The sequence below is a fragment of the Triticum dicoccoides genome, chromosome 4A (genome assembly GCF_002162155.2).
Source record: "Triticum dicoccoides isolate Atlit2015 ecotype Zavitan chromosome 4A, WEW_v2.0, whole genome shotgun sequence".
NCBI lineage: Eukaryota > Viridiplantae > Streptophyta > Magnoliopsida > Poales > Poaceae > Triticum > Triticum dicoccoides.
This window is the reverse complement of record NC_041386.1, coordinates 117,940,248-117,950,059: the sequence shown is the minus strand read 5'-3', so window position 1 is coordinate 117,950,059 and position 9,812 is coordinate 117,940,248.

Below are 9,812 nucleotides of genomic sequence, written 5' to 3'. Positions count from 1 at the left end.
CCAAGATACCCGCGTGATCCTAAAAAAATAGTGAAATTTGAGAAGAGAAGAGTCAAAACTCTACGTCAGGATGCCTTACCAGAGCGATGAAGGGACTGGGGAGTAAAAAGAATTCCTAAAATCTCTGATATATAATTCCTAATGACTCAAAAAAAATTTCTAGACTCAACAACGTCAGCTAATTCGATCAAGCAGGGGGGCTCCTAAGGTCGGGGAAGGCTCTGATACCAACTTGTAACACCCTCGATGCGGCTATATCTCCCACGTGTCAAAGCACGACTTAGAGGCATAACCGCATTGAAAGCAATGTCTCAAGTGAGGTAATCTTCACACAACCCATGTAATACATAAGGGAAAGAGATACATAGTTGGCTTACAATTGCCACTTCACACAATTACATGAATAAAGCATTACATCATCCAAATACAATCAAGGTCCGACTACGGAACCAAAATAAAAGAAGAACCCCAAATGTGACAAGGCCCCCGATCGACCCCAACTAGGCTCCACTAATGATCAACTAGAACGAAACAACACAAAGGAAAAGATCTTCATCGAGCTCATCCTTGAGCTTGGTTGCATCATCTGCACGGTCTCATCGGCACCTGCAAGCTGGTTTTGGAAGTATTTGTGAGCCACGTGGACTCAGCAATCTCGCACCCTCGCGATCAAGACTATTTAAGCTTATGGGTAAGGTAAAGGTATGAGGTGGAGCTGCAGCAAGCGACTAGCATATATGGTGCTAACATACCCAAATGAGAGCGAGAAGAGAAGGCAAAGCACGATCGAGAAACTATGATCAAGAAGTGATCCTAGGACAACCTACGTCAAGCATAACTCCAACACCGTGTTCACTTCCCAGACTCCACCGGAAAGAGACCATCACGGTTACACACGCGGTTGATGTATTTTAATTAAGGTCAACTTCAGGTTTTCTACAACCGGACGTTAACAAATTCCCATCTGCCCATAACCGCGGGCACGGCTTTCAAAAGTTCAAATCCTTGCAGGGGAGTCCCAACTTAGCCCATAACAAGCTCTCACGGTCAACGAAGGATATTCCTTCTAGCCGGAAGACCCGATCAGACTCGAAATCCCGGTTACACGACATTTCGACAATGGTAAAACAAGTCCAGCAACACCGCCCGAATGTGCCGATAAATCCCGATAGGAGCTGCACATATCTCGTTCTCAGGGCACACTCAGATTGTCCAAACTTCTGGTAGGCCAGCCCAGAGTTGCCCCTGGTGGCCACCGGCGGCTGACAGTTTGGACCAACACTCAGAGGAGCACTGGCCCAGGGGGGTTAAAATAATGATGACCGTCAAGAGCACGACTCCCAAGGGAAAAGAAAAGGCTAGGTGGCAAATGGTAAAACCAATGTTGGGCATTGCTGGAAGAGTTTTATCCAAGGCGAACTGTCAAGGGGTTCCCATAATAGCCCAACCGCGTAAGGAACGCAAAATCCAGGCACATAACACCAATATGACGGAAACTAGGGTGGAAAGAGTGGAACAAAACGCCAGGCATAAGGCCGAGCCTTCCACCCTTTACCAAGTATATAGATGCATTAATTAAATAAGAGATATTGTGATATCCCAACAAGTAACCATGTTCCAACAAGGAAAAACATCTCCATGTTCCAACAAGGAACAAGCTTCAATCTTCACCTGCAACTAACAACGCTATAAGAGGGGATGAGCAAAGCGGTAACATAGCCGATCAACAGTTTGCTAGGACAAGGTGGGTTAGAGGCTTGGTTCACAATATAGGACGCATGATAAGCAAGTGGTAGGTATCGCAGCATAGGCATAGAAAAAGAGCGAGCATCTAGCAAGCAAAGATAGAAGTGATTTCGAGGGTATGATCATCTTGCCTGAAATCCCGCAAGGAAGAAGAACGAGTCCATGAAGACGACAAACGAACGTAGACGAACGGGTCCTCACAAACGCGATGTGATCGGAACCAACCCGAAGAAGCAAACACCGGAAAGAAGCACACAACATAGTAAACAACCAACACATGAACATGGTATGATGCACAATCAAGTATGATGCATGTCCGGTTTAATGAAGCATGGCATGGCAAAGGTGCACAAACAATCCTACAAATTAAGTGGAGCTCATTATACAAGTGAGTTGCATATTGAAGAAAACACCACATGACTTATTTAGTTCTCTCTCATTTATGTACCCAACAAGATTAAATGTTGTTAGCATGGCAAGAGGGTGAAGCAAATGAAAAATACCTAACTAGGCAAGTTTAAATGAGGCCGGAACAACAAACAACAAGTCCGGAAAAATCCTCATATGCATATTTTAGGTTTGGTACTGATCTGCCCTAAACACAATTTTAGAGTTGCTAAACATGCAAAGTAAGGCCACCATGTGAAACTAGGCATTTTCCACCCCATTTACATATAATGTTTATTAAAATCCGAGTTACGGTTATTTATATATGAATTAAATCATTTTTAACATGGCATAGAAGCAAATTTAGTCAAACAACATTTTAAGCATTTTAAACATGGGTGAAAGTTGCCTATTATGAAACTAGACAAAATTCTAAGCATTTTACATATATAGTTTGTGTAATTTGGATGCATGCATATTTAGTTATTAGCAATTCAAAATGATGGCATTCCTGTAATTGTGCATGCAGTGGAAAATAACTAATTCCATAGGCAGGAAAAAAACAAGCATGGGCCCGAAGCATTCGAGTGCCGCGACCAGAAGTGGAATCAGGCACAAGTGTGCGTGTGCAAAAGAAAAGAAAAACATGGCAAAATTGGGGCGCCTGGGACTCGAACCCGCAACCTCTCAATTGAGAACCAAGGGCACTAGCCACTGTGCTAGTATGGTGATTGTGATACAAAGGGGGATCGGCTGCAGATGAACCTATTGTTCTGTAGCGAAGGCCGGGGCTTTCTTCTACATGGCGGATGACTGATTTTCATCGGCGACGGGAACAAGCAGCGGCGACTGCTGCGGCTACCATGCGCCGGCGGGGCTGTGGAAAAGGCTTGCGGTGGCCGCGGTGGGATGTGCGCATGATGTGTGTGCTATGCAGGAAGGGCACATGGGTGTGAGGATCTCGAGTACCTCAACCATGGCGTACAGGATGCATTCGACAAATGCAATCGGGGCAAGGCGAGGCCCTTACGCATGCACTCGCGTGCGGGGGTGTGTGCGTGTGTGGAGCAGGTGCGCAGTGAGCGAGCGTCTCGGGTGCGAGGGAACTCGAGGTCGAGCAGCAGCTCGTCTCGGGCGCACGGCATGGTGATGATCAGGCGAAGCATGCGGGTGATCAAACATCAAGAGGAAGGAACAGAGAGGAAGGGGCGTTACCCAGCTCACCATATGATACGGTGAGGTCGACGGATACACGCCAGAGACGACGGGAGGGAGCTCTGAACCTTGTCAAAATTCTGACCGTGAAGGAAGTGGAAGCAGAGGAAGCAGAGGAGGGAGACGACGTGGCCGATGGCGTGATGGCGAGATGGTGTTCGATCCGTGACGTAGAGGAAGCAGGGGAAGAAGACCACGATGGGGCACTGGACTTGGCGATCCGGCACGTGGAGGTCGCTCCAGAGGAAGAAGAAGGCCACCACGACATGGACGACACCGGGCTCGAGCTCGGCTTGGCTCGACCGGCCATGGCGACGGCGACGGTAGGGAGGCGCGTTGGGGAGGCTCCCGCCCAACTAACTGCGGGGATCGATCGAGGAGGGTGACGGGGTGCAGGACGACATGTCGAAGACGAGCTTGAGGCCCTCCGGCCGTGAGAACGACGACGGGCATCGATGGTTTATTCCTCTGCTCTTGGTGGTGCTCTCTAATCTTGAAGAAGAAGGGAAAACATAGGGGAGGAAGAGAGATGGCGGCGCGAGAAGGGAAGGAGGAGGGAGGAGGAAACCCTAGGGGTTGCTGCAGGGCTTTATAGGGGCGCAGGCAGGCTCTAGCCTCGACGTCCGTGAGCCTCCTGCTCACGGCGCTGCTGCTGCTATACTCTGGAGGAAGGAGACACCGTGAGAGAGGGAGCAGGTGGCCGTTCGGCTCGGCTGGGCCGGGGAAAGAAAGGCCCAGGTGGGGTACAGATGGAATTGAGGCCTTCCTTCCTTTCTTTTATTCTGCCTAAAATAATTAGACATCTCTAAGATTGAAAAGGCCAGGGGTTTTTGGGAAGGAAACTCATAGGGATAAAGATATATATGTAGTCCTGGATTTATGCAGTATTTGAATAAATTGTTTTGCCCATTTTTAAAGGTATAAAAATAATTCAAGTTTGAATTCAATTCAAACTTGAGCCATTTTTGAACCCAACCAAAACAACTCCAAAATGAATGAAATTTGACAGAGAGGTATAAGGCATGGAGCAAGATTTACCAAAAATAAGTGAACATTTAACTGGGGTAGGAAAATGCCACTTACAGTAAATGTGTGAGAATTGAAAAGAAGAAGCTAATCATGCGGTGTTGCACTTGATGATGGTTTAGATGGAAGGGAAAGATGCAACGGCAAAAAGATGAGGAGAAGGAGTTCATAAATATAACAAGCCCACCACAAATATACACACGATAGATATCCAAACCACAACGATGATCATGATGCAAATGCAACATAAATGACAAAGGCAACATCACATCATGAAGCATATAAAAAGGCAAGGAGGCACAATGTAATATAATAAAAGATGAACATGAAGCAAGAAGCAAGACAACAAGGCACTCATCATGAACATGGCAACAACATAGGAAAAAGAAATATGCAAAACAATTATGATAATGCACAAACATAATGATCACACGACAATAACTAAAATAAAAGAAGGCATCTGGAGCATCGGATTCGGGGCGTTACATCATTGCTCTGGGATGTTGCGATATCTTTTAGTGTATGATTAATGCTTTTATACAGGTTTGTTGTCCCATGCTTTGTTCTCAGCTTGGGTTGCTAGTATTCTTCCTAGGTCATAGGTCATTGGTGGTTTAGCCGGCGATCCTTATGTCACATGTCATTGCTTACATTGTGGCTACTTTGGGGGTGTGTCATCTTTAAGGTTGTATCTGTTATGCCATTTTTGACGATCTAAACTTCTTTCTATCTATCTAAATGAATACACATGGTTCTCCTGCATGGGTTGAAAGAATGCGCACATCGAGGGTGTTTTCTATAGTACCTAGCGATAGTACAGTGGTCGCACATAGATTTGTATGGTAGTGGGGGCATTACCTTATGTTACCAGATGGACATGAGGCACAAGTTTTACTCAAGTCCAGGCCCCTGTTGCACGTAGAATCCCTACGTCTTGCTTATATGGGATTATATGACCAAAGTATTACAATGTGGGTGGACGAAAATGTGATTGGCAAGTTAGATGTGCTAAGCTAGGGCTTGAGAAGAGTGTCGAGTGAGACCCCTCGTCTTGGCCAGACGCCTTTATATAGAAGTCTCCATTGGTGGCTGCCATACCATCCTTCACTGGTGCGTGTCGGTCCTAAACAAACGGTTTAAAACCCCTTTCCGCAACGGCATTTGGAACTGTCGCCAAGTGAGTGTGGGCGATAGGGGGGTCCTTCCCACACGACCCAGAAACCATCGGGGATAGGGCCCCTACAGTACTCCTACTCATTTCTGCTCACATTGCCATCGCCGTCGGTATTCTGTGGTGCTACGTTTACGATGCGCGGACCATCACAAACGGCTCACTATTGTAGAACGTCTATGATGCGCGGCCCATCACAAATGGTTCACCGTTAAGAAGATTAGCTAATCGTCGTATGAGCGTCGGACAGGATTACGAAACGTCGCACCGTCGTAGCATCGTCATACACGACAACTATTGCACATGCTATTATGCGGTGCAATGTTTACGATGCATACTTCATGTGAAACAGTTCATGGTTGCGAATCGTGTATGATAAAGCAACTAACACAAACATTTAGTTTGCCTGCACCGTTTGTGATATTGTCTGACATCGCACACACTTTGCAAACAGCAACTGTGTGCATGCTAGCACACGTTTCCTCTTTGTGAACCGTCTCGGATTGTGGTGCATATCGCAAACATTTGTGTTTTACCAACCGTGCATGCTGTAACAACCTGGAGAGCGTAATTTCATCGTTATTTAATTGCTGCTTGTCCAAATTGTACCGGATTTGAATTTGAATGCATGCTACAACTTTAGTCATATCCATCAGGTTCAAACAACCAATGCATTATTTGATTCATAGGTACATATGTTCAAGAATTACATAAGAACCAAATAAAGAATGATGAGCCACAGTTGTATACTCGTTATCGGTGTACAAAAAGAGGGGTACGCTTTTTGTACCCCTATAACTGTGCACGGGCAGTCTGAGCCACGGGCACCACCACACTGAGCAAGGCAAGGGAGGTGAGCCAAGGTAAGGCCGAAGCTCGAGAGAAGCAGAACGACGCCAAGACCAAGCCCACAAAGAGCAAAGGAGACGAAGTGGACTCCCCCCGGCAAGATCCTTGCCGGGAGGCAGTTTTAGAAAACCCGGTAAGACCCTTGCCATGGCAGCTCACCCCACACCTACGGAGTGAGTCACCCTTGAGTCCACTGCACCCATGGGGCAAGGATTCGGGAGACATCCCTGTGGTGGCATGCAGATCTTGGTGAAGACGTTCAAGATCAGATACACCCTTTAGAAGACGATGATCCTTGGCGGGATCCTAGCCAAGGAACACCACAAGGCCCCCGGCAAGAGCCTTGCCGGGGATGACAGCAGGCGCCACGGCAAGACCCTTGCCGGGGCCCCGGCAAGGTCCTTGCCAAGAACACCCGTTGGGCCACCATCAAGCCCACGCCAGTCAAACCTCCACCGCCGTTCGCATGCAGCTGCCGACCCAACCAGCTGGGCAGGCACTTGCGTGGCGGCATGCAGATCTTCGTGGAGACCCACCACTGCGCCACCTCAGCTGCCTGCATGCCTACATGGCGCCGCGGGCGCCTCTGGCCAGGGCGCGTGTCGACATGAGAGGGAGCGGCGACGGATGAGACAGGGCTCTCCCCCGTCCCCGATTAAGCAAGGACACCTGGGCAAGATGCATTAAATGCACCTTGTCATGTAATGCGAGGGATAACCTCACATCACTGTACCCTTTCCACCTCCTGTGTGCCACTGTGGCAACCCCTTTCCTATAAAAGGAGGCCCGAGGCGACCAGGAGGAGGATTCGGCTTTTTGGAGCTCCTCACGCGCCATAGCTAGCCCAAGAACACAAATATACAATCCACCAAAGCAGGAGTAGGGTTTTACGCATCCTCGCAGCCTGAACCTGGATAAACGAACCGTGTGCTATCTGTTTGATTCGCTCTTCTCATGACCCCGCACCCCGCAACCGTAGTAGGGATTCTTGTGATCCCATAGGTGTCGTTCCCACCGACATCTTTGGCGTGCCAGGTAGGGGGCGCAGTTATGAGAATTGGCTCTAGCAGTTAGCCCGACACTCCTTCATCTTCGTGACCCTTGAAGAAGAAAGGAGGCCAGAAGATCGACACTCGAGCGATCGCAAACAGAAGCTAAGTTACATTGAACCCTTATTTGTGCTACCTTTCTTATTTGAGTTTATTCCCCCCGGAGATATTTGCTTTGTATGAGAAACCTGCATGCCAGGGGGCTCTGCCACGATCGGCAACACCCTTGCCCTGTTTCGAGTCCGCTCAACAGCTCAAGCGGCTGCGTCGAGAATGGCAGAGTAGCCTTCCGCGATCTGCAACGCCCCCGATTCTGACTCAAGTCAAGCTCGACCGTTCGAGCAGCCACATTCAGAAAGGAAAGGTGGCTCGTCCGGCAGCACGCGTACCCGGCCGGCCATGGGGATCCGTCCCCAAAACGCCGCTAGGGGCTTCCGTGCCCGCAAGCCTTCCCGATTGACGTAGGGCATGCATACAAAGAGGAATTGAACGGGGAAATAACATGCATGAAAATTAAGAGTACTTCAAAGTTATATTACATCACATCATAGCTGCGGTTCTAATTAAACATAAATTTTGTCTTGGTCGGGAACCCGCAGCGGCGAAGAACAACGGGATGCCTAATCCCGACGCTGGCCTTCCACCCTCTTGATTTCGTCGATGCAGTCGGTGAAGGAATGATGCGCTCCTTGAGTACCGTGAGGTCAGCACCATCCGGCAAGCTCTTCATCGCGGCCGCGAAGTCAAGATCGGGATTCCAGTACGCCATCTTGGTGAGGACCTCGGTCACGACCCTCCGGCAAAGTCGCTGGGCCTCCTCGGCCAGCGTGGCCGTCCTCTTGGAGTGAAGATAAGCCAAGGCTCCGAGGACGCCCTCGAAGAACAGGGTCAACTTGGTGTTGACGGTCCCGTTGCGCTCAGGGGCGTACCTCACGTGTGGCATCCCCATGGTGGCCGACTGCGAGGTAACCCTGCCGGCGACCTCCTCCAGACGGCTGATCCATCTGTTCTTGCCTGCCATATAATCCTGGTGGGAGGCGGCCTCGTTCGCCCACAACTGCTTCTCCTCCTCTAGGCTCCTGGTCAAGGTCTCCACCCGAGCCCTGCTCTCCGACAGCATCTTCTCGAGATCCTCCAGCTTCAGCTTGAGGTCTCTGATGGAGTTTTGCGCTCCGGAGAGCTCCCCAGCCCTGCTGATGACCGCTCCTTGCGCCTCCACCAAGGCGCTGTTGAGCATGCTCTTCTCGTTGGACAGCTTGAGGGCCTGCTCCTTCAGCTCGTCCTGTGCCACCTCCAACTCCCTTACCTTGCCGGCATGGGCCAGAGCCTGGGCATCGAGTGCCTCGTTGTGCCTCTGCTCCAGCTTGTGAGTCCGCCGCGTGACAAGGGCCTCGAGCTCCTCATCCCTGCCATGTAGCGCTGCGTCAAGCTTCGCCTCACGCGCGGTGAGGTCCTCTTCCTGGGAATCCAGTGCGGCTTGATGCTGGTTCCGGACGGCCTCGGCCGCGGCAGCCAAGTTCGCCGCCTGTTCCTGGGCCTTCTCGATGTCAGCCATCTTCATGGTGAGCTCGACATTGCGCTTGGCCAATTCCTCCTGAAGGGCCCTCTGCTCCTCGCGAGTCTGGTGGAACCAGGTCTGCGTCTCAGCAATGCGCGCCTTGAAATCCACCTCCGCCTGGTCCACCGTTGCCATCCTGGACATAACCTTGTCCAGACGGACACGGTAGAGCGCTTGGAGTTTTTGGAAGTTGGCCCCCATAGCGCGGAAAAGCTCCTCTTCTGGAGAACCGTCACCGGCAACGCCCGACTCACCGACAACCTCAAGCCCAGTGGCGGCAAGCACCTCGCCGTCAAAGACTTCCCCTTCGGCGGGCGCCCGACTTGACGCCCCTGGGAGGTGGACGAAGAGATCGTCGCCCACCTTCAGATATCTGCCGGGGCCCGAGGTTGAGGAGGAGGGAGGCTGGTCACCCACCACCTCTTCCTCGGCGGAGGCCTTGCCGGCCCCACCCGCAGGTCCACCGCTGGCGCCCTCGGTAGGAGCCTCGTCGGTCGCCTTGGTGGCCCCCACAGCGGCGTCCCCGGCGGCACCCTTGGTGGCTTCGTCGGTGGCGGCCTCGTTAGCGTCTTTGGCAGCCTCCTCGGCGGCAATCCTGCTGGCCTCCGCCGCGGCCTCCTCAGCAATATCCCCGACAACAGTGTCCACGTCCTCCATGTCTGTTGACGGAGGGCCTGGGCAGCAACGGGAGCAATGAAGTGAAGAAAAGAATAAGGGAAAAACAGAGACGAAGGACAAGCGACTCACCAGTGCTAGGCTGTGAAGCAGAAGTCCCCTATCCGCCAGCATTTGGCGCCATGGCAGAGCCACC